This window comes from Poecilia mexicana, unplaced genomic scaffold (genome assembly GCF_051168715.1).
Source record: "Poecilia mexicana isolate PSO_F unplaced genomic scaffold, ASM5116871v1 scaffold_9, whole genome shotgun sequence".
NCBI classification, from domain to species: Eukaryota; Metazoa; Chordata; class Actinopteri; order Cyprinodontiformes; family Poeciliidae; genus Poecilia; species Poecilia mexicana.
The window spans coordinates 19880134-19896518 of record NW_028263378.1 but is presented as its reverse complement, the minus strand read 5'-3'; the positions used below and the strand labels follow the sequence as shown (position 1 = coordinate 19896518).

Sequence of the window (16385 nt, the reverse complement as noted above, 5' to 3'; positions counted from 1 at the left end):
TCCATCTGAGACCACCCAAAACAAACGTGTCATCTTGAGCTGAGGGCAATTTTTAGAGGGGTGAATTAGTATCTGTCCAAATCTCATTCGATCTTTCATTTTAGCTATTCTTTTCATAGGTTTCAACGCTATCCCATGCTATCTATTCTTGATGTTTTTATGACTTTACAATTTGTCATGTTACAAACAGGATGGTGCATAAAGAGGGAGAAAAACTATAACCACATTGTCAGAGTTGGAGGGATAATGGCTATAGTTCGATAGGGAATATTCCTGCAAGAGTTTAGACTGGACAAGAGCTTCACCTTCTAAAGGTAATTTTATTTATATAGCACATTTTCAGCAACAAGGCAATCCAAAGTGCTTTACAGGAATTAAAAGGAAATACAAACAAAATAACATACCAAATGAAAGATCAAAAAGATAGTGTCACTGAGCCTAAACATTCAGCTAGAAATACAATAGAAGAGTTTAGATAAAAGAATATTTTATGTAAAGATAGCCCCCTCACAGTTCCAACCTGTAAAATGTGAAAATTGCTGTTCAGATGCTCTACATCCACTCTGTATATGCAGAAGTGGTAAAGACATCCCAAAAAATGTGTGACAGCAAAAAGTACTTTTACAAAGAGTTGACTCAGAGGCATAAACACCAATTCAAACCACACTTTTTGGATTTTTATTTGTAAAGTGAAAATTAACTTTACTTTTTTCTGCTTCATGGTTACATGTCAGTTTATTACATGTAATTTTATACTGGTCAGTTAATACAAATTCCAATAAAATACACTGAAGTTTGAGTTTGAAATGTGACAAAAAGTGGAAAGATTCAAAGGTATGTTATGACACATGTATGTAGTGCACTGAACACGTGCAGGACCTGTTCAAGGATTTAAACGATGAAAAGAACAAAATGTGTCTTTGCACAAGTGCTCTTATTAAAATAATAACGCCAATCCACACATGACTACAGCGCTGATATGATACTTTATAGACTAAAGAAAACCTGTTCAATGAAAGGAAATTGTGAAGATTTCAGATCGTTATATTTCTCTACAAAAAGAAATGCAAACTCAATAGCCATACAGGCAGCTGTACATAGGACTTAATTAACATCAGACCTTGTCCACAGATAAGAGGTCAAATGAATTTCAACAACAGTCTTAGCTGAAGGCTCTGCATTTTGTCAAAAAGAGCTCGCCTACTCTTTGGAATCCTGTTTTAAATCCTTCATAAAACCTTGTATATGTAGAATCCTTCATGTACATAATAATAAATTGACGTTTTCATTCTTCAATTGTATTTGCTAAATTTTTAAAATCTAGGTAATTGATTTTTATTAAGTCCTTTGACCTCAGCTTTGAATTCTATGCTTACACTAGTGATGCATTGAACACTTGCAGTTCACATTCATTGCTGGAGCGGTCATGGTCAAGTTATATTTCTACATGCTAAAAAATGTATTAGGTATTGTGGAAGAATAGAAAATCAACAGACCAAACAGTCATTATATAAATATGCCACTAACGGTTTGTATGAAATACTAACAGTGGAGTTTAATCTGTGTGACCATTCATTCTATGGGAAAGCAAAACTTACCAAACAGTGCATTTACTGTTTGCTCATCAACTAGAAAATTCCTGCAGAAATTTTAAGAGGCCTGCCAACTGTACCCATCACTTTAAACCCAGCGTTTCAAATTTGCTGTGAAAAATAGATATATGCAGGTCTGACATACTTTACCCAACACTAGCACACAGTAGCTGTTAATATTGTCAGGTATATTATGATGACATGAGTCATCATTGAAAAGCAAGGTCTAAACCCCAAGTCAGTGTAATTAAATCCGAGACCGACGACTATAAGCTTCACACATGTGGTTCTCACTCATGGTCCAAAATAAAAAACATGAATAAAGTTGGTAATAGTTAATTTCTAAAACCAATTTCAATTTTCATACTAAGGATTTTAATTTACACTCAAAAATTCAAACAAGTAATAATTTTATGTAAGCAAAACATGAATAGTCACAGGAAATATGTATTCTTCCCACAATGCATTGTGAGATCTGATTCAGCGCTGTGGGAATACTCACTGCCTCTGTCTAGGACCCGTTGCTATGGTAATTAATTATCTGCACCTGGGCTGGCTCTCTCTGTCAGACAGGATGCTGGTTACTATACTTGTGAGACACCTAGGGTCGGTCTCCAGGACCTTGACAAGAAACCATAAGCCCTAGGAAAATTTTTAAAACATTTTACATGAGCAGTCATGTGTATCTATGTCATGACCAACTTTGAGATCAATAGGCCACTATTTGTGCCTGTGAGGGGGAGTTAAAAAGAGTTTTGGAGTCAGACCTCCACTGTCCTGTGTGTGTGTTTCAGAGAGAAATCTTAGTGATTCTGTGAGACACTCAGTCTCAACTTTTCTCGTTTTTCCTCAATTTATGTTGTCATTTTATCTCAGAATCCCACTAAAAATAATAGCTCCCTTCTCCCTTCGAGCCGCACGATTTGATACCACTTTTGTGGGGGTACACGCACTCAAATAATAAACTAATAAAGAGATATTCTATTAGGTGAAGAACAATAGGTGCCTGCCATGCAATGCATGGAGGCAGTGACTGACCTGCTGCTCTCCCTATGCATTGCTATGGGCAGGCCCCAATAAAAGTAAATTCTTCTTCTTTTTAGTCTAAGGAATGCAGACAGTCTCACACTCGTTTTTCATCATCATCTCAAGCCTATTTATTACATAACTTGAACCACAGGTCAGTTTCGATATTGAAATTCTTGAAGAGGACATATTAAACAGGAAATGCTCTTGAAATGTTGGTGTTTGTTTTTTGTTTTTACAAGATAACCACCCATTGCACACCAGTAAGCAAACACCATCCACGTCCCAGTCCAAATCAACAGACTTAACGTCATGAAGTGTGCACGGAAATCGTTGCACATTAATCCAATGACAATACTTGTGGGGTGACATCAAATATTTTACATAGTAAATGTTTGAGTTTTGGGGGAAAATACAGACACTTGTGTTTTTGTTTTGTTTTTTTGTCTATTTCTTTTTTGCTCTTTCTCTGTAGATAGCGCGCTTGCGGAATATTTATTCATAGTATAAATTAGAATAGCATATGCAGTATTCCCAGTGATTTCACCTTTCTAGGAATTTTCAGCTTTGTTCATCTAGACAAAGTGATCTGCAGATCTACCATGTTCCCTCTTTTTAACCATTTTTTCCTTTGTAATTATTTAAAAATGCAGGGTAATATTTAAAATAAGCAGAAAAAAATGCAAGATTTTGATACTGTCTGATACAAGTAATATGGTACGGTTAGAGGTTTAAGAGTCAAATAACAGAGTGAGGGAGACACTAAAAAGCATTCAAAGAAGTGGAAAAAAGAATAAGAACTTGAACAACCTGCAGGGAAAGAAAGAAAAGAGCAGTTGGAGAGAGGGGATCCCTCTGGATGGAAGATTGTAACATCATACTGTAGGTTCTCTTATGGGACTACCAGAGACGGAGCAAACTCCATGCTGCATGCAGGGAAAAGAAGCTTTGCCAGCATGGAAAACATACAAGAGTAGAATGAGAGATGAGCACAGCAGAGAAAAAAATGCCTTTTTCCCCTGAGGTGAAGTGGGAATTTTCTGCTAGCGCAAACAGCATGTAGTCAGATAACTGAGAAAGAAGAGGGAAGAAGATGGAAGAGTGTATTTTAGTAGGAAGGGAACCTTCTGACGGACAAAACTGGAGAAAATTTTAAGTGAAGGGTTTGGAGTAAATGTGCAGAAGTGTAACTTTGCATTAGGTGAAAAATATCGTGACATGAAAGTGTAATAAAAATTATGTATTTTATGAAAAGATATAAACATAAGGTTAATCTGGTGACTGCATCAGAGAAATTGTTTTGGGTTTTCCCCCCCCCCCAAGGATTTTCTCATAAAATATTTAAATTTGTCCTGATGTTTTATGGTGACAGTAAATGCTCACTTTGTCATTTAATGCCAGTTTATTGGATTTGTAACCCTAGATACCATCACAGCACCTTTCACTGAGCTTAACGCTATGCTTATGCTTTTATTGTGGAGTGTAATCTTGGACAACTGTGTTATGTGTAGCAGAATGTGTGAAAGTGTGCATGTGAAGGCATCATTAAACCAAAGTAACCTAAGTGGTTGTGCGTTATAGTTCAACATTAGAGAAGCTCCGCACAAAGGTCAAAGAGGGCCACTCTGATCTCGGGAGAAACTGCTCATGGACACAGCAATAAATACAGAAAGAAACTTTAACAGCTGTAAAATATGAGGCAGTCATCTCCATTTGCAGCATGTTTCCTTGGTTGTGTGTGTACGTTCGCTTAGATGTGTTTCTAGGATGGAGATTTTGCTTAAGGAGGGGGAACAAAAGAGGGTTAGGGAGGGATCTAATATGCTTCTTTGGCCCTTGGGGGGGTTGTACAGTTGAAAGTCGACACACGAGGCGTGCAGAATCACACCACATTGAATAACAGAGGAACTGGGGGTGGCGGGTTGAATGAGTGGGATGGGGGCGCTGCTATAAAAAGTGAAATCATATCACTTAGCAACTGAGCGCAGATGAAACTGTGTTTGAACTGGAAGGCATAAAATATACATTGTAAACACAGTATTCGTAGCCCATTTAAATTATGACAGAAGGTAGTTTTTATGCTTTGCTGTGCTGTTTCTTTCTCTTCCTGCAATTTTACTTTGCCACTCATCCTTACGATTTCCCTCTGTGTGTCTACAGAGCCCAAGATCTGCTAATTTTAGTATTTAAATATTTTTTCTGCTGATGGGTTTTCTCTTGGTTTGTAATTATTATTACAATGAATGTCCCCCAGTATCAACTTAACTGACTCAAATGAATGTTTTACTATTAGGCTTTTTTTTTTCAGAACTTGACCTCCCACATCTTATCCCATCATCTGTGAATGCTCCTGAAGTGAAGCAAGTCATCTTTGTCTATTTGTGATTATCCATGTATTGATTCAGAAATGACCAATTAATAGAAAATCGGCAATACAAATAATATGCTGGTTGATCAGCGTGCAATCGGAACTGCAACCTTGAAAGAGTGAATAGATTTATTACACATAGTTTTCCTTTCACTTTGCAGACATGCTGGACCTTTTGTTGGTGTTTTGTATAAAATCAGAATAAAATACATAGCATCTTGTGGTTTTGAGACTCACAGATCACTCTAACTCAAACATCTATTTGCATGTTTTTGCTTAAGAACAGCGGATTATTGCATCTTAATTCTTTTACCTGATGTTTTACTCTTTATAATTGTACTTTACTCATTTTTGAAGATATGATAGAATCAGTATTTCTTTAATGTCATTCTCTGCTCGTCAGCATTATGTCGTATCAGAATGCCGTGTACTTGCTAAGACCAGACTGCAGGCTGTAACCTCTCTCCTCTCTGAGGAGAGAGTGTGGAAGCTCTTTCTCTTTCTGACTCACATGTTTCAATGAAAAATGCATAGAGCGGAAACTAGAAGGAGCTTATCAAAAGGTTAAGTCTTCCCTACTGTTTTCTGCATCTCCAAATGGAGCGTATCCAACAATAGCGGCGGCAGTGGATTACTTTGTGCTTTCCTCTGTTTTTGTTTCAGTGTTTGTAGAATTGCTGTGACTCAGTGCTTTGTGTTTTTCTCCCAAAGTTGAGTTTCATGTGCACTGTGCTCCTGGCATCATTAATTAATAAAGTTATTTGAGTGCAGCTTCATAACAAACAACATAATTCTTATATGAAGAGGATGCTTACATATAGCATTAAGGATATGTCTAACTTAACATCATGTAAATAAATCAGATTTTCCGCTTGGTGAAATTAGTTTTCCATGTCATCATTTCTGGCTACAGACATACAGTGACTGGCAAAAGTATATGTTGAATGAAGGCCAAATGTTAACAGCAACTTTAAGTCTTGCCTCAGATTCTCGATTTAGGTTTGGATTTTGACTAAACCATTCGAGTACATAAATATGCTATTTCCATTAAGATATTTAACTTTGAGCTGAAATTGTGAAGAAAGAAAAAAGAGTTACATTTGCAACACGTAATATGACTGGCAGCATTTTCCCACCAGATATAAAAATGACATTTTCAGACTGCTTATCATTTGTTTAAACTTTTGATAACATAGAAATAACTAAATATAGTGTTTTCTCTCCCTGTGGTAAGCTGTATTTGTTGCACTTCCACTCGTGTATTTCAGATTGCTAAAGTTAACACACCGTCCCTTCTCAGGCCTTATGTGGACGGAGCGCTGCCTGGGAAAGTGATAGCAAGAGAAAAGAAGCTCTGGAGAGTGAGTTATCTCTTTAGATGTCATTGAGGGGACGCCTCCTTTCTCTCTCTCTCTTCTTCTCTCTATCATTTGGCTCTTTCTTCTCTTCTCTCTGGCTCCCTGTCTCTCTTGTTCCCACTTGCTCTCTCAAATCATGCTCGCCTCCAGTGGTATTCAGACAGTCCAAGGACAAAATAGAGATATGCTGGGAGCAATGGACTGTCCGTCAGTGTGCGCTCGTGTGTGTGTGTGTGTGTGTGTGTGTGTGTGTGTGTGTGTGCGTGTGTGTGCGTGTGTGTGTGTGTGTGTGGGGAGGGTTGATGTTGAGTCTTTGAAGCTGTTTTCTCCTTGTCCTAACAGATTGGAGGCCCGTCCCTCTCCATTTAACCCCCTGATGCTACATCACACGCTTACACACAAACATTGCCCACTTAACAGGCAGCTGTGGACACACTTTAACAACACACAGCAAGATTTAAGATTCACCTAGAGCTTCGTGCACAGCTTGATATTGTCGAGGTCAAGCCCTTGTGTTTGAGGACTGTTACATTCACTTCATTTCATTTTTACCGACTTGTCAAGGTGACTGTAATGGCATTAAAAAGGTAATTTCCATAAAGATATGTAAGATATGTGTTGATTTTTTTTTATTTTTTTTATTGTAGCACCAAACTCAGGGTCTCTCCATTACTAAGTCATGCTGTGTGTTAATGTGGCCTTGCCTTGTCTGACTAAACCAGTTTGAAGTAGATGGCCCCTAGGTCTGTGACCCTGAATGTGCACACAAAATAAACTGCATGCATTACCTATCTGCCTCATTCTCCCCACATCGCGCACATGCACACACACACAGAAATCCAGCCTGGAGACAGACTCTCCCCCCCACCCGACCCCCGAGAGTATGTGTGACATGGCAGCTCTGCTCCTTAAGACAAACAGGGGATATCCTCCTTGTCTTGCCCTGTCCATCACCAACCATCTCAATATCCCAAGGCATGTGCCTGGCTGCAATCCCTCGCTCACCCTGCTCCAAAAACTGAGAGATTCATCCAACACCCTTGCGCGCACACACACACACACACACACACACACACGCATACACACATAGGACACGTGGCTCCAGAGGAGTTCCCCTGACGCAGGGACACACTTCGACAGGAAGTTTAAGGAGAGGTTTGTGGCATTTTACTTCTGTCAGAACACTTCAAGTTTGACCCCCTCTTGACCAGGTGGCTTCCTTCTCCTCCATCTCTCCATAAACAACCACATCCCCGTGACTGAAGGCGTGCCGGCTTGCAAAGTGTAATAACATCAGTCATGTTTTGATGTGAGGCTGAAGGTCTACGTGAACTAGGGAGGCTTCGCAGGGAGAACAGTCTGTGTTTCCTTCTGAGCTCTCTCTGATTGCAAGGACAACAGATCTTTGTCTGGGAGGAAACTATGTTAACCTGTCACCTTGGCAGTCTTCTCCACCCGCTATTTATCCACCATGTGTCAAAACACACCCATGCACATGTGCACAAACTTTGCATGCACACAGACACTCCGAAGGAGAGCTAGCTGTGGACTGATCTTCCTGAGTGTGTGTCAGCTCTATTAGCACATTCCCAGATAGTGCTAGAGCACTCTTATCTGTGGTGACCCATTAATTACACTTTGTTCCATTAAGTGATCTATTTCAGACCTGCCCCACCCTCAACACCCACTCTGTGCTATCTCCACCTCTGGTCTGCTCCTCCCCCCACCTGAACTCTCTATTCTCATGTGTAGTCCTTTCATCCAGCCAACACATGCACACATAGAAACACACATTATCTTCATAGATCACAAGGTCAATGGAAGTGTAGCTCTGTACATGCATAGGAATAATTATGGCTGTAGGTTTTTTAGGGTTTGTTTCTAAACTTTGTACATCTAGAGATGGATTTTTTTTTTTTCCCTTTCTTCTTTGCAAAATTGCTTAGGCTTTTTAAGTCTTGCCAGAGACTGTGAGTTGGATTTAGGACTTTGACTAGGCCATTCTAAGACATGGATGTAGTTCTGAAGTTCTAAAAGGCAGTAGAATGCACTGGATTTTATTTAGGGGTATCAGATTAAATGTGGTTGAATATATATTCACACACGCTGCTCCCACACTCAAAACTGTCTACTCTTCGTCCATTGGGTCTGAATATGTCTTGTGTTTGTTACAGGTATGTGGGGCCTCTTCTGCTCCTCTCTTTTTCCGGAGCCTTTGTGGCTGATTGGTGTGAGTGAGCTTGTCCTGTAGGTGAACAGGACAAGCTCCTGTCCTGTGTGTGTGTGTGTGTGTTCTAGACCTTGTTGAGTATAAGTGGACCAGGAGATGTTTATTGGAATGGGGAGTGACTGTAGCATAGAGAAGTACTGTAGTGTGTCCAATTTGGCTTGGATTTTAGTTCATGGACTCTCTGGAGAGTCTCTACATCAGTAGATAATCTGTCTCTACTCCGTCTTGTCCATCTCATGTTGATGTTCTCACTTAGAGTATGTATATGCATGCATTTAGAGCCATTCCTTGTGCATGGTTTTGTGGAGGGTTGTTTTTTTTTTAGCAATGCTACTTTTGAGTTTTTGTCTGGCCATGAAAATAAAAGCTTTCCGTTGCCCCTCAACAGGATAAAAACGAAGCTGTGTGAGGCAAGCTTGCAGCCCATTGAGTGTTTGCCATTTAAGTATTGACCAATGGTGGTGAAGATGAAACAAAAGGCCTGGACTGGAAAGTAGTACTACAGTGTTTACAGTGCCAAAGGATGGGCAGTAATCCTTGCAAGCCTCTTCCATAAACATACATGTTTGCCCACTATTTGTCTCAAACCTGTACTTTCTTTAGTCTCATTCTATTACCCAGATGCTTTGCTTTAAAGCAACAGTTTTATGTATATTTTTAAAACAAGAAATCTTGGACATATGTGTGAACAGTGTCTGACAGTTGCAGCACAGCACAGTGCTTCCTCTTGAACTTTTTTGCATCTCGTCACCATTCAGCCACAAACTTCCACGTGTTTTCTTGGAGTTTGTGTGATAGACCAACTTGACAATATGTGGAAATGTTCAGCGGTTATTAATAGTTCTTTAGGGCTCTCCAGGAACAATTTTCAAATAAAGAATTTAGCAAATATTTCTGTGTTCATTACTTTCATTCAAATCACACTGCAATGTGTGTTTTTTTTTTCTCTAGAGATTTGTACTGTATCAATCTGTCTTTCCCTAAAATAACAAGAGGCAATAGCTCGACAGATATTCAGCTTTATTCTATTATTTCAATATAGATACTTTCTGTTGAACTCTTTACGCCGAACAACCTAAGGTGGAGCCAAACTCTTTATTAAACTCTTCAAATATGTATCTCATCTTATTCACATGCATCTCAGCCACTTTCCTCCAAGCTCACTAAAGCTGCTGACATTGAGAGGTTATGTAGAGGGGAGGGGGTGTTTGGACCTTTCAATTTTTACTGGAGAGAAGAGCGTCTGACACTGGTATCAAATTGCCCGCACGGTCCTTGGACCAGGGTTATCTTGTAAATACTTCGCTCCAACTCTATAAAAGCGAGTGTCTTTTATGACAGCCAAGGCCACTCTTCCCAGTTAAAACAAAAAAAGCACTCAGTCCAGTCTGAAAGTCTGGCCAGAGAGGGAAATTGGTTGAAGAGGAAACATTAAGGGGTTTAACTAAATGAGACGTAAAAAGTTCAATGCCTCGCAAAAGTTTTCACACCCCTCAAACTTTTCAAATTATTATGTTATATTGTTTATAACATAATAATTGAATATTGAAACTTCAATTGGGACTTTTATGTGGCAGACCAACACAAATTATAGTATCAGACAAATGGGGTTTGCATTTCTGTTTAACACCATTTTATTCGACTCTCCCAACCCCCTTCCAAAAGAAAAAAAGAAAAAACACAAATTTGCCCAAATTGGTTTAGGTTTCAAAATAATATCCTAAGCTCTAAAGATCTCAAGGAGCACCACTCAATCCATCTTCTAACATTTGATGTCATGACAAAAATGTAAACCTATTTAGACATCGCCATCCACCTTAACTGATAGTAGAGTAACTGAGAGAGAGGCAGCCCACAAGCTGATGGTAAATTTGGAAGAGCTACGTAGGTCTGCAGCATTGTTTTTATAAAGGCCAACAATCAGTCATTAACTCCATTGTTCTTGGCTTTATTGAAGAATGGTAAGAAGAAAGCCATTGTTGAAATGGCTGCTCATAAAAACCAGTTAGCCACAAAGTATGTAGGTGACACAGTGAACATGTGGAAGACAGTGCTCTGTTCAGATGAGACCACAGCTCCTGTCTCCATGCAAAACCCTAACAGTGGTTGATCACAACATGAGTCTTGCTAAATAGAGGGTGATCCTGGAAGGAAACCTGTCAGAGGCTGATTAGACTCTAGAGTGAGGCAGAGGTTCAGCTTCCACGACATTCAGGCAGAAAATCATGGTGTGTTTGAATCAGCCAAAGTCCAGCCATAAAACCCCTTGAAGATCTTTGGCAAGACTTTCACAGATTTTCACAGACGCTCATGACTCACATGACTGAGCTGTCGTGCAAAGGGAAACTGTCAAAATATTCAGTCCACAGATGTGCAAAGCTGATAAAGACGTAACTCCGTAATTACAGCAAAACACAGTTCCAAAAAGTCCCGGTGTGTATTGGGACTGAATACATATTTTTATAATCATATATCATTTCCCTTCCACTTTACATTGTAGTTGTCGGTTTATCACATAAAATCACATTGAAATACATATAATGTTTTTTATAGAGCTACAATATATAAAAAGCTTGAGTGTAAATATGTTTGCAAGGCACTGTGATGAGAGTTTTATTCTTGTCACAGTTTTTTTTTCCTCTCTAGACCATTTTATTGAAAACAAAGTAGCAGAGACTGGGTGATAATATCAACCAGTTAATGTGATATTCTCTTTCTGGTCCTTGTCTTGATTCTCTTCTCACTCTCTCTTTTTTTTTTCTTTTGCTTTGGAAATACAAAGTCCCCTGAGCAGCCCCTGTAGGAAGTGATTCAGGTTCCTCATTTCTGGATGCGTAATGAGTTCTGCCTTGTTTTTGTCTAACAACAACACACAGTAATAAGCAAAGCAATTAAAAGCAAGATGACAGAAACGTGAGTGGAAGTGGGGGAAGCGGGGCGGACCCCACTTACAAACAAGCATTACAAATGAATTTCAATGAAGAGGCAACAGTGGTGAAACTGGTTTAATCAAACAAGCTCTGTTTTGGGTAATTTTCTCTGGTTTGATTAAAGTAAGCAAGAAAAGTGGTTAATCTGTGATGTTATTTTCATCTTACTTTACTCATACAGATTATTTGGCAGACATATATTTGGCAAAATATGTCTGATTTTATCTGTTTTAATCTCCACTTAATGTGACTGTCCTACTCCGAGTGACAATTTAAGATTGTATTTATGGGTTCATTTGATTTCTGGCTGAAGATGCTTTGCTCCAACAGTGTGGCTGACCACCTGTCACCTGCCCGCGCTTCTCTTTGGCCTCGTCTTCTCTGGCAACGTGTTGCACCATCCAGAACAAAGAGCCATATGGAAGAAAATGACATGTTTGCACATGAAGTGACAATACGCAAAAACTGGACTGCACAATGCGTAGGCGTTGCTCAGGGACGAGCATACGTCGAGGTTCGACCACACAGTGCAAAGGACCATCCAGTATCAGAAAGAGTCGGGGTGGAAATCTGATCGTCTGACAACCAGGATACAGACAACGATTCTCTCCCGGCGATGCATGCAACAGATAGTTTCCCCAAGCAGAAACACTGCTAAGGTTACAAGTAGCCCAGGCGTGCTCCCACAATGCTCTGCTGTGGCCCCACATAGAGATACAGCTAAGGCTTAGGTTACATTTGATGGGAAGTTGATAAGACAATCCTCTATTTGTGTGCTGTTCTTTTTTTATCTGGTGTTTTCTTAAAAGAAAAAAAAGGAAATGAGAAGATGAAAAATACTCGCATCAGTATTTTTGTCTATTCTACAAATACTGTCTGTCAGGAATTCTGCTTAATGATTATATCAGGGCTAATCTCTTTTTTTTCTCATTTGAGTTCATTAAATATTTAACCCAAATGTCAGTATTTTTTTAAGCACTCTTAATTGTTTAAAGAAAATCAACTCACGAAAATAAAAGTGTCATCATTTTACGTTCTGCCTCGCCTCAAAGCATCCTTAATTTGAATATGTATTTATATTATAACTGTAGCAAAGAGATATGCCCCCCTTCACATCAGTGTAATTATGAATAAAAAAGAATTTGATTCAAATAAAATAGGCCATTTGTACACAAGCAATTAACTGGTGCGGCTTTAAATAATGTAGCCCAGATGGAACCTAATTATAGTCGGCATGCTTTGATTCGCGGCTCCTGTCGGAGTATCACTCGGGGCGTCACTTTGGCTTTTCAGTCACCTAGCGTTTGTTTTGAAATTTGTGACAATCACAGCCGATTACCATTTGTAACAGCATGCAGCATTTGGTGCAGAGGGAAGAAAGCATGGCCTTCAGCTATGCACGAGTTTCCCTGTTTCCAGCTCAAAACTCACTCTGCTCCTCTCTTAGATTCCTCCGCAGCACACAAATCATCATAACTGTGTGTGTGTTTGGAACGAGTAACTGTGGGCATTGAGCAGACACTTGCAAGATAAACGCGTTTGTCTGCGTGTGTGTAAATGTGTGTAGTAATGTCGAGTCAGAGAGAGATCAAACAGCCAGTCAATTACCCAGAGAGGGCTCCAGTGGCTGTGACAGAGAGGAGGAGGCTAAACATCCAGGATCAAATGCTTCTCTCTGCTTGCCACATAATGAGCCGGCCTCACCGACTTTGGGAAAACACACTCACTCAGGATGGTCAGCCGCAGGCCGCTGGCCGGCCCGGCCATCAAAACTGCGTCTTGACCTCGGCAGAGAGAACATGCGGGTGACCTCACCACAGAGCATGTTTCTGCACCAGATATTTCCTGCCTCACAGTTAAATGTCTCCACAGAACTGTGAGTGTGTTTCATCAGTTTCAGACTAGCTGTCATTGTTGTAAAAACATTTTTTTTCTGCTAACCAACTCTAATTACAAGTACATTCTGATTATTATTATTATTATTATCATTATTATTATTATTATTATTATTATTATTATTGCTGGAGATGTTTTTTCTGTCTGTCGTTTCAATTCAGTCATCTCCTTGGTTCCTGCTTGCCCCCTCTCTTTGTTGCTTTTGTTTAATTTATTTATTTATTTATTTATTTATATAGTTGTTTAAACCAAATTGCCTACCAGACAACTGAAATGCTCTTCATAGATCATTCAAATCGGATTTTAAAAAACATAAAGAGTATAACTAGAAATCTGTTACAAAACATTTATTGACATCTCTGCAAGTTATTTACCAGACTTGTAAATGTTTCAGATTTCTTTCTCAGGCTGCTCTTCCAGTCTTCCGGTGTTCAATCTCACTTCAACTGTCAGGAGCACAGCAAGCTAATACCCTTTGTGTTATTACTTAAACACAAGGTGTGATTTATAGTTAAGAGTACAAAAACGTTTTGCCCATTACTTTGTATGACATTGTCTTCATTCCGTTGCCCTTATTAATTTAGCTATCAACCCCATTAGATTCAATCAATTAGAATTGTACATAAAGCTGTACTTTTATACTCTCTACTCTTTCTTAGTTGCCTGAATTTTTTTTTATCTGATTTGCTCAGTTTTAAAAGGCTTTTTATTAAATATAAAAACTTTATTCTATGTATAGCAGTAGTTTTACACATGTGTCATAAACAGTTAAGAAAATACAAATATACAATCTCTGTTTTCGAGTTATATGCCAGATAAAAAAGCTTGTAAAGTTACAAAAATGTGACTATTACATTGCAGTACATGACAAATACTCAAACAAAAAAAAATTCTAATCCAGCTGAATATTGCTAAAGTCATAGATAAACATATGTTTGCCTGTATTTTTGGCCACTCGTTTTTTACAAGGCATGCTCCATTCCCCGTTGAACTATGTTGTTTATATATTACTTTGTAATGTTTCTCTTTCTGTCCAAGCATGCGCATTGTGAATTTTGTCCTTAAGCTTTAGAAATACGAGTAGATGCACTTTATCACATTTCATATGAGAGACAATTTATGATAGAGAAGGGAGAAGATTTAATCTCAAAGCCTTCAACCCTTTAAAGGGAGGTGGAGCTTCACATCCGAGTCATTGGAGGGGCAGCAGCTCATCTGCATATTAGCACAGAGACACCCCCATGGTGACCCTCGAATGCGGTGGAGTAGGGCGGAGAGGCTGGCTGGCGGCGTGCGAGGGGTGTGGGGGGGGTTCACCGCCAGTTCAGGGTGAACGAGCGAGCGCTGCCGCATTGATCTGCTGGAGACAAAAAAAGGAGGACAAAACAGAAGTAAAAACAATAGTGAGACAAAAGCCAACAAGTGAGGGAAAACAGGAGAGGTGAAAAAAAGATCACATTGCCTCAAATTGGATATAAATGATAGATTAGAGGTGTGAGAGGGCTGTGTCTCTAGTTCCCAGGAATGGGTGTTGTGATGAGCCCTACACAGGTAGCAGAGTCGCCGAGAGAGCGGGGTTATTGACTACCATGATTGCCGGGCCAGTAAATTTGACCCTAGGCACTGACTGCCATCTGCTTGCCGTATAACTCGCAGTGCAGTCCCTTATCTCGGAGAGATCAGAACCGCTTCTCCCCACGTATGTTCTCCCACATACAGATTACACAAACACACAGCACACCTGCAGGAACTAAACCCAAATCCATTCCTAGGACCTCACAGTTGCCTCGGGTCTTACAGTCGCACACGTAAAAACACTCGCCCACGTGAACATGTGGAGTCTCCATTGATGCGTCAGAGTCGGGTTCAATCTAATAAACACAGGGTCAGAGCAGCGGTCATCAGAGGCCTGTCTATGGTGAGAGAGCCTTTAAGGTACTTCCTAATTGTATCCCTGCGGCATTTTAGTCGAGATTTTATAGCCAATTCTGTGTACACAGGAGAATGCTGGAAGGATCAAAGAGGGGAGAGAGAAGCTGCAGTAATAGGGTCTGTCTATACGTACTAATTTTTTCACTCTTACAAAAAGATTCAAGATGTAAACCCTTGTTGTTTGACTATGTGTTTTAGCTGATATTTTTATGGTAGATATAAAAATCTTAAGGTTCAAACAACCTGATTTGTTATCAAATAAGTAAAAAAAAAATCAAATTTACAAGCCAATATGTGCTGGAATATAAATTTTCTGCCCTAAAGTTGGTTAGAACGTTTAGCATCCTCTCAATGCCATCCTGCTCTCCCTTTCTAGCATACATAGGGCCATCTCATTGTGGCTGTTAAGGTCAAGTTACAGTGGTGTTGCTAACCAGCTAAGCTGTTGACCGGTGGCTGCAGTGACAATCAATTATCTATTAGCACCTGATCTTAAATAACCTTGAACAAGAACTAAAAGTATAATCTGGGCTTATCATCTATGCTTCGTTAGAATCTGTAGCAGGAATAGCTGCCACTGAGTTTACAAGCTGTCCAACTGAATATCTGGCCCATGATGCCCTTACCCGGAGAAACCCGAGGCGTGTGTACCAAATTTCAAGTTGCATGGCGACCCCCGACTTGGGAACTTGCTAACCTGGAGGAGGTCAGAAGGAAACCCAGCACGGTAGCCTCCCTTCTAGGTACTGGCAGATCATCTGATATGTTGGCTAGTTATGTCTCTCCAGCTTCTGGCTTGACTTTCCTCAATCAGCCCCTTAGAATGAATGACTACCGCTCCACTGGTTTCTCTTAGTGCGCCCATTGTGCATATCTCTGGTTTTGTAGGAAGGACCACTTTCCATCTCCTCGGACATGCGGCGCTGTTGATTATCGGGTATCCGCTTGGATAATACATTAAAGCCGTCCCACCGGACTAATGGGTCAGAGGCTGCCATTGCTCTCACGCATAAGGCCTTAGTTTTACATACTGATTGGTGGGCCTCAAAAGAC

The 16385-nt window shown here is 39.8% G+C and overlaps 1 protein-coding gene and 1 long non-coding RNA gene across 2 annotated transcripts in view; one reads left to right on the top strand and one right to left on the bottom strand.

The window, feature by feature from the left end:
• The window catches only part of arb2a (ARB2 cotranscriptional regulator A), a 159393-nt gene that overhangs the window by 139717 nt on the left and 3291 nt on the right, over positions 1-16385 (top strand). The window lies entirely within an intron of this gene.
• The window catches only part of LOC106926868 (uncharacterized), a 28161-nt gene continuing 26120 nt past the window's right edge, over positions 14345-16385 (bottom strand). The window contains exon 3 of the long non-coding RNA XR_001420169.2: positions 14345-14760. This is a non-coding gene — a long non-coding RNA (uncharacterized LOC106926868). The remainder of the gene's footprint in view (positions 14761-16385) is intronic.